Below are 12,642 nucleotides of genomic sequence, written 5' to 3' on the forward strand. Positions count from 1 at the left end.
CTGGAAGGAAAGGCGGCCGAAGGAGGAATTGGCTTTGGGGGTGACCAGTGAAATATACCTGCTGGAGCACGTGCTGCGGGTGGGTGCTGCTATGGTGACCAGTAAGCTGAGATAAGGCGGGGCTTTACCTAGCAACGACTTATAGATGACCTGGAGCCAGTGGGTTTGGCGACGGATATGAAGCGAAGGCCAGCCAACGAGAGCATACAGGTCGCAGTGGTGGGTAGTATATGGGGCTTTGGTGACAAAACGGATGGCACTGTGATAGACTGCATCCAATTTGCTGAGTAGAGTGTTGGAGGCTATTTTGTAAATGACATCGCCGAAGTTAAAGATCGGTAGGATAGTCAGTTTTACTAGGGTATGTTTGGCAGCATGTCTGAAGGATGCTTTGTTGCCGATTCTAGGTTTATTTTTGGATTAGAGATGCTTAATGTGAGTCTGGAAGGAGAGTTTACAGTCTAACCAGACACCTAGGTATTTGTAGTTGTCCACATATTCTAAGTCAGAACTGTCCAGAGTAGTGATGCTGGACGGGTGGGTAGGTGTGGGCAGCGATCGGTTGAAGAGCATGCATTTAATTTTGCTTGCATTTAAGAGCAGTTGGAGGCCACGGAAGGAGAGTTGTAATGGCATTGACGCTCGTCTGGAGGTTAGTTAACACAGTGTCCAAAGAAGGGCCAGAAGTATACAGAATGGTGTCGTCTGCGTAGAGGTGGATCAGAGAATCACCAGCAGCAAGAGCGACATCATTGATGTATACAGAGAAAAGAGTCAGCCCGAGGATTGAACCCTGTGGCACCCCCATAGAGACGGCCAGAGGTCCGGACAACAGGCCCTCATATTTGACACACTGAACTCTATCAGAGAAGTAGTTGGTGAACCAGGCGAGGCAGTCATTTGAGAAACCAAGGCTGTTGAGTCTGCCGATAAGAATGTGGTGATTGACAGAGTCGAAAGCCATGGCCAGGTCGATGAATACAGCTGCACAGTATTGTCTCTCATCGATGGCGGTTATGATATCGTTTAGGACCTTGAGCGTGGCTGAGGTGCACCCATGACCAGCTCGGAAACAAGATTGCATAGCGGAGAAGGTATGGTGGGATTCGAAATGGTTGGTGATCTGTTTGTTAACTTGGCTTTTGAAGACCTTAGAAAGGCAGGGTAGGATAGATATAGGTCTGTAGCAGTTTGGGTCTAGGGGGATGACTGCAGCAGCTTTCCAATTTTTGGGGATCTCAGACGATACGAAAGAGAGGTTGAACAAGCTAGTAATAGGGGTTGCAACAATTTCGGTGACTAATTTTAGGAATACAGGGTCCAGATTGTCTAGCCCAGCTGAATTGTAGGGGTCCAGATTTTGCAGCTCTTTCAGAACATCAGCTATCTAGATTTGGGAAAAGGAGAAATGGGGGAGGCTTGGGCAAGTTCTAGTGAGGGGTGCCGTGCTGTTGACCAGGGTAGGGGTAGCCAGGTGGAAAGCATGGCCAGCCGTAGAAAAATGCTTATTGAAATTCTCAATTATCGTGGATTTATCGGTGGTGACAGTTTTTCCTAGCCGCAGTGCAGTGGGCAGCTGGGAGGAGCTGCTCTTATTCTCCATGGACTTTACAGTGTCCCAGAACATTTTGGAGTTAGTGCTACAGGATGCAAATTTCTGTTTGAAAAAGCTATCCTTTGCTTTCCTAACTGCCTGTGTATATTGGTTCCTAACTTCCGTTAAAAGTTGCATATCACGGGGGCTATTCGATGCTAGTGCAGTACGCCACAGGATGTTTTTGTGCTGGTCAAGGGCAGTCAGGTCTGGAATGAACCTAGGGTTGTATCTGTTCCTGGTTCAACATTTTCTGAATGGGGCATGCTTATTTAAGATGGTGAGGAAAGCACTTTTAAAGAATAACCAGGCATCCTCTACTGACGGAATGAGGTCAATATCCTACCAGGATACCCGGGCAAGGTCGATTAGAAAGGCCTGCTCGCTGAAGTGTTTTAGGGAGCGTTTGACAGTGATGAGGGGTGGTCGCTTGACCGCAGACCCATTACGGACGCAGGCAATGAGGCAGTGATCGCTGAGATCCTGGTTGAAGACAGCAGAGGTGTATTTGGAGGGCAGGTTGGTTAGGATGATATCGATGAGTGTGCATGTCTTTACGGATTTGGGGTTGTACCTGGTGGGTTCATTGATAATTTCTGTGAGATTGGGGGCATCAAGCTTAGATTGTAGGATGGCTGGGGTGTTAAGCATGTCCCAGTTTAGGTCACCTAACAGCACGAGCTCTGAAGATAGATGGGGGGCATTCAATTCACATATGGTGTCCAGGGCACAGCTGGGGGCAGAAGGTGGTCACGGTAAGAGACTTGTTTCTGGAGAGGTGGATTTTTAAAAGTAGAAGCTCAAATTGTTTGGGCACAGATCTGGATAGTAAGACAGAACTCTGCAGGCTATCCCTGCAGTAGATTGCAACTCCGCCCCCTTTGGCAGTTCGGTCTTGTCGGAAAATGTTATAGTTAGGGATGGACATTTCTGGGGTTTTGGTGGTCTTCCTAAACCAGGATTCAGACACGGCTAGGACATCCGGGTTGGCAGAGTGTGCTAGGGCAGTGAATAAAACAAACTTAGGGAGGAGGCTTCTGATGTTAACATGCATGAAACCAAAGCTTTTACGGTTACAGAAGTCAACAAATGAGAGCGCCTGGGGAATGGGAGTGGAGCTAGGCACTGCAGGGCCTGGATTAAGGCTAATTGGTTCTTGCTTCGGGACAGAGACGTTAGCCAGGAGTGGCCACTCGGATAGCGGCTAGCTAGCTGCGATGATCCAGGTGAAGAAAAAAAAGGTTCAGAGCTTGCGGTAGCAATCCGAAGATATGGAGAAAAATAAGTCAGATTTGCTCTGGTTTGAGTCGCGCTGTGCAGACTGGCGAGAGTTGTCCGGGCTAAAGGTAGCTGATGACCGCTAACAGTGGCTAGCTGACTACTAGCTAGTAGCTAGTTAGCTGGCTAGCTTCTGTTGGGGGTTCCGGTTCAGAGGACGGATCAGCAGGGCTCCGTGTGGTAAACCAGGCCAATTGGCAAAATAGGTATAGTGGCTGAGGAATTTGTCCGATGGGCCTCTTAAGCGAACAGTCCGATGTGCTCTAGACAGCTAGCGGGCCGCGGCTAGCAGGCTAGCGGGTGGGCATTCAGGGGACGTCGCGACGGAGGAGCCAGTTGAAAAACCCCCTCGGGCGGATTACGTCGGTAGTCCAGTCGTGATGGGTCGGCGGGGGTCCAGGCCAATTGGCAAAATAGGTATTGTAGCCCAAGGAGTGGCTGATTGGCCTCTTCGGCTAGCCAGGAGATGGGCCTAGCAGATGGGCCTAGCAATGGCTAGCTTTTGATGGAGGTTCCGGTTCTTAAGTATAAAAAATAGCAGATCCGTACCACATTGGGTGAGGCTGGTTGCAGGAGAGTATATTCAGTCTGTAGATGGAAAGTGATATTAAAATATATACGACATTTTTACCCCAAAAAACAAGGAAAAACTATATTTACACGGGACAAGACAAAACACACGTCTGACTGCTACGCCATCTTGGGTGGACCAAACACTTTTGAATCTGCTAGCTTGCTAGTTGGCTACACTCGTGGAGTCTGAGGAATTAATTCATCTTCTGCCAAAGTCTGTCATGTAAAGATGGGCTGAAGTTTGACAAGATATTGTATGTAGGCCTATGAAACGCAGTTAGCTGATCCCCGCCGGTGTGCTTTCAGTTGTCTCTCTCATGCTACTGTGCAGTCAGGCTCGATGTCCATTTCTGGGAAAGTATAACGTTAGTAGCCTACTGTTACAGTGGAACATTGTCTGAGTGTTGTAACTAGCTAGATAACTGTCAATGAGGGCAGTTAGAGCACTGCAGAGTTTTAGCAGAGTCCTTGTCTGCCCTTGTCCACCACCATCATCTGGTAAGATCAGTTTCTCTATTTCAGCCTTACTAGTTATGGATATCGCTCATTGTAATTGTATCCACAGTCATTTCAGTCTATGTCTAGTTTCTATCAGAAAGCTGTATCTAAATGTTAACTTCTTCTTTATAGTTAGATCATGGAGCAGATAAACTAATGCAAGGAACTCAATGCTCAGACACCTAACCTCCGAGATCAAAGCTACAGGTCCTATCTCAGTGGCAGAGTACATGAGAGAGGTTCTCACTAACCCAGTCATGGTAGGTAACTACCACCTGATCTCTCTCACACACACAGACAGACAAGACAAGACAAGACAAGACAGGACAGGACAGGACAGGACAAGACAAGACAGGACAAGACAGGACAGGGAAAGGACAGGACAAGACAGGACAAGACAAGACAGGACAAGTGTAACGGATGTGAAATGGCTAGCTAGTTAGCGGGTACGCGCTAATAGCATTTCAATCGGTTACGTCACTTGCTCTGAGACCTGAAGTAGGTTTTCCCCTTGCTCTGCAAGGGCCGCGGCCTTTGTGGAGTGATGGGTAACGGTGCTTCGTGGGCGACCGTTGATGTGTGCAGAAGGTCCCTGGTTCGCGCCCGTGTCGGGGCGAGGGGACGGTTTAAAGTTATACTGTTACATTGATGCTGTTGACCCGGATCACTGGTTGCTGCGGAAAAGGAGGAGGTTGAAAGGGGGGTGAGTGTAACGGATGTGAAATGGCTAGCTAGTTAGCGGGTACGCGCTAATAGCATTTCAATCGGTTACGTCACTTGCTCTGAGACCTCAAGTAGGGTTTCCCCTTGCTCTGCAAGGGCCACGGCTTTTGTGGAGCGATGGGTAACGACGCTTCGTGGGTGTCAGTTGTTGATGTGTGCAGAGGGTCCCTGGTTCGCGCCCGTGTCGGGGCGAGGGGACGTACTAAAGTTATACTGTTACACAAGACAAGACAATGTTTGTTTCAGAGATGAAGCGGTATGTTTATTTTTCAGGGCTATTATGTGCAGAATGATATGCTTGGGCCAGATGGAGATTTCATAGTTTCTGGATGTTGTTCCATACCAATGCCCTGCGTGATGATGATGGTTTCAGCTTATCCCTTCTCTGTCCGTAGCTGCTGGGGATCTGGTGTTTAAGCGAGTGGATGGGAGCAGGGAAGCCCAGTCACTTCCAGTTAGTGGAGTTTGGGCCAGGAAGAGGCTCCTTGGCCAATGACATTCACAGAGTATGTACAGTACCAGTCACAAGTTTGGACACACCTACTCATTCAAGTGGTTTTCTTTATTTTTACTATTTTCTACATTGTACAATAATAGTGAAGACATCAAAACTATGAAATAACACATATGGAATCATGTAGTAACCAAAAAAGTGTTAAACAAATCTAAATATATTTAAGACTCTTCAAAGTAGCCACTCTTTGCCTTGATGACAGCTTTGCACACTCTTGGCATTCTCTCAACCAGCTTCATGAGGTAGTCACCTGGAATGCATTTCAATTAACATGTGTGCCTTGTTAAAAGGAATTTCTTTCCTTCTTAATGCATTTGAGCCAATCAGTTGTGTTTTGACAAGGTAGGAGTGGTATACAGAAGATGGTCTTATACCAAATAGGGCTAAGTCCATATTATGGCAAAAACAGCTCAAATAAGCAAAGAGACATGACAGTCCATCATTACTTTAAGACATGAAGGTCAGTCAATCTGGAAAATGGCAAGTGCTTTGAAAGTTTTATCAAATGCAGTTGCAAAAAACATCAAGTGCTATGATGAAACTGGCTCTAATGAGGACCGCCACAGGAAAAGAAGACCCAGAGTTACCTCTGCTGCAGAGGATACGTTCATTAGAGTTACCAGCTTCAGAAATTGCAGTCCAAATAAATGCTTCACAGAGTTCAAGTAACAGACACATCTCTTCATCAACTGTTCAGAGGAGACTGTGAATCAGGCCTTTATGGTTGAATTGCCACAAAGAAACCACTACTAAAGGACACCAATAATAAGAAGACACTTGCTTGGGGCAAGAAACACGAGCAATGGATATTAGACCTGTGGAAATCTGTCCTTTGGTCTGATGAGTCCAAATTTTAGATTTTTAGTTCCAACCGCCGTGTCTTTGTGAGATGCAGAGTAGGTGAACGGATGATCTCCACATGTGTGGTTCCCACCGTGAAGCATGGAAGAGGAGGTGTGATGATGTGGGGGTGCTGTGCTGCAGCGATACGTCATACCATCTGGTTGAGCTTAATGGGACTAAGAAGGAGAGTGATGGAGTGCTGCATCAGATGACCTGGCCTCCACAATCACCCGACCTCAACCCAATTGAGATGATTTGAGATGAGTTGGACCGCAGAGTGAAGGAAAAGCAGCTAACAAGTTCTCAGCATATTTGGGAACTCCTTCAAGGCAGTTGGAAAATCATTCCTCATGAAGCTGGTTGAGAGAATGCCAAGAGTGTGCAAAGCTGTCATCAAGGCAAAGGGTGGCTTCTTTGAAGAATCTAAAATATATTTTGATTTAACACTTTCTTTGCTTACTACATGATTCCATATGTGTTATTTCATAGTTTCATGTCTTCACTATTCTACAATGTAGAAAAATGTTAAAAATAAAGAAAAAACATTGAAAGAGTAGATGTGTCCAAACTTTGACTGGTACTGTATGTGATACTATGTCCTACTACATGGCCAATGTGAGTTCAATATATGACCAGTGGAGGGAGCAATTTCCATATTTAGTCCATCAATCTAATAAGCTAAACTGCTAAACAATACACTGTCTGTCTGTCTGTGTTGTCCAGGTCATCAGTCAGCTGCGTGGGGCCCTGGGTGGGGCTGCTGTCTCAGTGCACCTTGTGGAGGTGAGTTCTAAACTGAGCCAGGTCCAGGCCCAGGCTCTGGGTGTGGGCCAGGAAGGATGAGCCTGTCTACCGCCAGGGGACCACCACCACAGGCCTCCCCATCTTCTGGTACCGCAACCTGGATGACGTCCCCAGAGGTAGTATTCTATAGTTTTAAATGAGGTAATTTTAGTTCATCTCATGTTGGATTACGTGTCTCGAGGTAGACGTGGTATAGAAACTTGGCTGGAGACTAATGATGCATGCTCTAATCCTTAATCATTTAGCTATGGTAAGATTTTAATACATTTCATTTACTGGGTGTGAATTTGTTATTGATTGGCATTTTTTTCTTTCAAACAGGCTTCATCATCTACCTTGCTCATGAGTTCTTTGATGCCTTACCCATCCACAAATTCCAGGTACATTTACTTTACCAGCTATTTGGATTAGACATATAGATCTTGAGAACAGATCACAAGTAATTGAAAAACATGAATTGTAAGTGCCATTTGATCCGTTGCGTTGTGCATTGATTGTGATGTGGGCACAGAGAACAAAGAAGGGCTGGAGGGAGGTGATGGTGGATATTGACCTAGATGAGCCAGGCAAGCTGAGGTTTGTCATAGTGCCAGCTCCCACTTTTGCCTCTCCTCAGCCCATACAGGTGAGTGCTGCGTGTTGATGATTAAAGGTCGAATGCAGCTCTTTTTTTAATGTCAATATCAAATCATTTCTGTGTAATAATTAAAGGACCTTGCTGTGATTGTTTTCAATTAAAATGGTCAAAAAGAAACAAAAATGCTTCTTAGCAAAGAGCAATTTCTCAAGCAAGAAACAAGCTAGACAGTTAGGACCGTCTGGGAGTGGTCTGAGTGGGCATGGGATGTCACCAGGCAGGCCAAAACTCCATACCACCAAAACAGGCTGAAATTTCAGGTGGTCTTTTCAAACAAGCGTTACACAAAAAGTGCATTATCATCAATTTCACAGTATTATGTCAACCTCATAGTGTGGAAATGTACACTGAGTGCACAAAACATTATTAAAACCTTCCGAATATTGAGTTGCACTCCCCTTTTTCCCCTCAGAACAGCATGGACTCTACGAGGTGTCAAAAGCGTTCCACACGGATGTTGACTACAGTGCTTCCCACAGTTGTGTCAAGTTGGACCATACTTGATAGACACAAGAAACTGTTGAGTGTGGGGGGGGGGGAAACAGCAGCATTGCAGTTCTTGACACAAACTGATGTGCCTACTACGATACTCCGTTCAAAGACACTTAAATATTTTTACTTTCCCATTCACCCTCTGAATGGCACACAATCCATGCCAATTCATGTCAATTGTCTCAAGGCTTAAAAATCCTTCTTTAACCCGTCTCCTTCCCTTCATCTACACTTATTGAAGTGGATTTAACATGTGACATCAATTAAGGGATCATAGCTTTCACCTGGTCAGTCTGTCGTGGAAAGAGCAGGTGTTTCTAATGTTTTGTACACTCAGTGTATATACAGTTGAAGTCGGAAGTTTACATACATACACTTAGGTTGGAGTCATTAAAACTAGTTTTTCAACCACTACACTAATTTCTTGTTAACAAACTATAGTTTTGGCAAGTCGGTTAGGACATCTGCTTTGTGCATGACACAAGTAATTTTCCCAACAATTGTTTACAGACAGATTATTTCACTTATAATTCACTGTATCGCAATTCCAGTGGGTCAGAAGTTTACATACACTAAGTTGACTGTGCCTTTAAACAGCTTGGAAAATTCCAGAAAATGATGGCATGGCTTTAGAAGCTTCTGATAGGCTAATTGACATCATTTGCGTCAATTGGAGGTGTACCTTTGGATGTATTTCAAGGCCTACCTTCAAACTCAGTGCCTCTTTGTTTGACATCATGGGAAAATCTAAAGAAATCAGCCAAGACCTCAGGAAAAAAAATGTAGACCTCCACAATTCTGGTTTATCCTTGGGAGCAATTTCCAAATGCCTGAAGGTACCACGTTCATCTGTACAAACAATAGTACACAAGAATAAACGCCATGGGACCACGCAGCCGTCATACCGCTCAGGAAGAAGACACGTTCTGTCTCCTAGAGATGAACGTACTCTGGTGCGACAAGTGCAAGTCAATCCCAGAACAACAGCAGGACCTTGTAAAGATGCTGGAGGAAACAGGTACAAAAGTATCTATATCCACAGTAAAACACAAATCCTATATCGACATAACCTGAAAGGCCGCTCAGCAAGGAAGAAGCCACTGCCCCAAAACCACCATTAGAAAGCCAGACTACGGTTTGCAACTGCACATGGGGACAAAGATCGTACTTTTTGGAGAAATGTCCTCTGGTCTGATGAAACAAAAAAAGAACTGTTTGGCCATAATGACCATCGTTATGTTTGGAGGGAAAAGGGGGAGGCTTACAAGCCGAAGAACACCATCCCAACCGTGAAGCACGGGGGTGGCAGCATCATGTTGTGGGGGTGCTTTGCTGTAGGAGGGACTGGTGCACTTTACAAAATAGATGGCATCATGAGGGAGGAAAATTATGTGGATATATTGAAGCAACATCTCAAGACATCAGTCAGGAAGTTAAAGCTTGGTCGCAAATGGGTCTTTCAAATGGACAATGACCCCAAGCATACTTTCAAAGTTGTGGCAAAATGGCTTAAGGACAACAACGTCAAGGTATTGGAGTGGCCATCCCAAAGCCCTGACCTCAATCCTATAGAATTATTTTTGGTAGAACTGAAAAAGCGTGTGCGAGCAAGGAGGCCAACAAACCTGACTCAGTTACACCAGCTCTGTCTGGAGGAATGGGCCAAAATTCACTCAACTTATTGTGGAAAGCTTATGGAAGGCTACCCGAAACGTTTGACCCTAGTTAAACAATTTAAAGGCAATGCTATCAAATACTAATTGAGTGTATGTAAACTTCTGACCCACTGGGAATGTGAAATAAATAATTCTCTCTGCTATTATTCTGACATTTCACATTCTTAAAATAAAGTGGTGATCCTAACTGACCTAAGACAGAATTTTTACTAGGATTAAATGTCAGAAATTTGGAAAAACTAAGTTTAAATGTATTTGGCCTAAGGTGTATGTATGTAAACTGTAAAACACAGGAAAATCATGTTTTTGATTGAGTTTTTCTTGAGTTTTTGTATCATATTGTACAACAGCTGATGAAACTAACACTGTAAAAGTGTGAAGAAATGTGATCAATGTTATTTCCTGATAGTTGCTGGTTGAAAATACAATTCACTCTTAACTGGTTTTGCATGGGTGTGGTTTTGGCTTGCATGGTGACATCACCAGGCGGTATAAGTTAATAGACCAATAAATGAGAGTTCCAAACCTCTCAACCAGCTACTTTTGTGACCCAGAAATGATTTTATATTGAGATAAAAATGGATGCATTGGGCCTTTGAATTTTTTTTTATAACAAAACGTTTCAATATCTTTGCTTAAGCCTTTGTTTTATGGTACATAGACACAAACACACCCACAAATTGCTCGACAAACTCCTTTTTTCTTAAAAGTTTGACGACTCCAGCATCTGTCTTTTATTACCCACGTTTATGCAATATATACAGTACCAACCTATTTCATCTGGTCTCTCTGGAAGAGTGCAGGGGCTTTGAACAGCGTGCCAAAGCCTGACATCATGAGTGATCTTGGGTGAAACCCCCTTACTGGTTTGAAATCCCGACTAATGGCTGCAGCCCGTGCCTGACAGGCATGTGTATCTCAGGTTCCACATATTGTAGTAGAGTTTAATAACCTTAACGCTGTTCTCTTTACGCTCGCCATGGTTAAAAGCTGTCCATAATCTTCTCTGCTGCTCCGCTCTTTCATCACTGTGGTCTAATGGAGTTTCCATTAGAAGTAGATAGGCCTATAGCTTTTAATACTCCACTTGAGTCTCTTTTTCCCCTCAACATGTGTTCCCCGATTAGTCTAAGGGCATGTGTCCCAAATCGCACCCTATTCCCTATATAGTGCACTACTTTTGACCAGGGCCCATAGGGTAGTGCACAATATAGGGAATATGGTGCCGTTTGGGATGCTTCTTATCCCACCCAGGCAAGCCCCTCCTTTTCGTTCTGTGTTGCCTAGGGGCTTGGAGCCGGTGCTGCTTAGTGGAGATGATTTGGAAGTGAAGCCATGTATGATTGATGATGCGTGTTCCCAGGCCTCTGTGTGTTGGCCTGGGCTTCACACAGACGAGGTAAGCAGAGCCGCTCTTGTTTTTGTTCTGAAACCCCTCACCTCCTAGGCAGATGAAGTGAGACGGCTCGTGGAGGTCTGCCCGGAGGGAGGGGTCATCGTCCAGCAACTGGCCAATCGGATCGCAGAGGACGGGGGGCGCAGCACTGATTGCAGACTACGGGCACGGCGGGACCAAGACAGACACGTTCAGAGTACGTACCATCATGTCTCCAACTTGGCCCATTTATCAGCAGGTTTTAATACGGTCTCGGTTTGTGTGTGTCTCTGACTTAGTGTGTATGGTAATGTGATTAGCCGAACAAGCCTCAGCGACAAGGAAACCGATGCAGGAAGGCGACATACGTCTCTTGCCCTTTGCTGGTGACACACGGAAATCAGGGTCAACTGCCCTCCAGTCCTGTTCCTCGTGCTCCACACTAACCTAGCCCCATCTGGCCCCTATTAAGAGGGGTGGGCTCTCCCTACATGGCTCTCTGGCTCTGGGACTCACTAATGTGTGTGATGAAAAGGGGGGGGGAGAGGTTCAAACAAGCGGCCCCCTCCTTCGAAAGACATGTGGCAGGGAACTGCACAATCCCATCTGTGAACAAGGCGTCCATGGTTCAGGACGGCTCACACTTATGTCACAAGTGACTACATGAAGATATTATCAGCTGTTGCACGTGAAAGGAAGCACCTGATTTGAAAAAAAAAGAAAAAAAAAGAGGAAATATTTAACAACTAACAAATTAAGTCAAATGAAAATGTAACAATACACAAATAGCAAACTATTGTAGTCATGCGTCATGTTGTCATAACACCAGACCGCCTCTCCTGTCCCCCACCCCCAGGGTTTCAAAGGTCATAAGCTCCAAGATGTCCTAGCGTCCCCTGGCTCTGCTGACCTTACTGCTGTCTTGGACTTCGGTTACCCGAGGTAGATGGCTGGAGCTACGGTGGCCTGCATGGGGCCAAAGAGACTTCCTGAATATGGGCATCGATACACGCTTACAGGTGGGAAGGAACCCTGTGTTTACACAGCATTTTCCCACTTATTTATACATGGGGCTAAGGTGACTAATGTATACAGAACTAAAATATAAATGCAACATGTAAAGTGTTGGTCCCATGTTTCATGAGCTGAAATAAAATATCCCAGAAATGTTCCTTGTGCCCAAAAAGCGCAAGGAACACATTTGTTTGTGAACACATTTGTTTACATAGTGAGCATTTCATACTTGGGTGATGTTCTCAGTCAGAAGAACGTCCCCCCAGGTCACAGCGTTTCAAGCTATAGGAATACAGCTCCGCTCTGCTCCTGTCTTTTGGAAGGAAACTATTAATGGGCCACGGGGTGCCTGGCTGCCTTAACATCTTGAACCAATTGGGTGAGCGTGGCGTTAGTAGATAGCAGCCATGTCCCAAATGGCACCCTACTCCCTATGTAGTGCACTACTTTTGAACAGAGCCCTGGTCAAAAGCAGTGCACTACATAGGGAATAGGGTGCCATTTGGGATGCATATCAGCCACTCGCAGCATGCTGTGTTTTGCTCTGACAGGCTCGCCCTTGCTGCCCCAGTAGCAATTAAAAGAGACTATTACACAGGACTATCACCGTAGCCAAAATAA

At 45.3% G+C, this 12,642-nt stretch overlaps 1 pseudogene; it reads left to right on the forward strand.

Annotated features, from left to right (window-relative positions):
- Positions 1-3,873: 3,873 nt before the first annotated feature.
- On the forward strand, positions 3,874-12,219 carry LOC139583093 (protein arginine methyltransferase NDUFAF7, mitochondrial-like; annotated as a pseudogene).
- Positions 12,220-12,642: the final 423 nt, after the last annotated feature.

The sequence above is a fragment of the Salvelinus alpinus genome, chromosome 8, assembly GCF_045679555.1.
Source record: "Salvelinus alpinus chromosome 8, SLU_Salpinus.1, whole genome shotgun sequence".
NCBI classification, from domain to species: domain Eukaryota; kingdom Metazoa; phylum Chordata; class Actinopteri; order Salmoniformes; family Salmonidae; genus Salvelinus; species Salvelinus alpinus.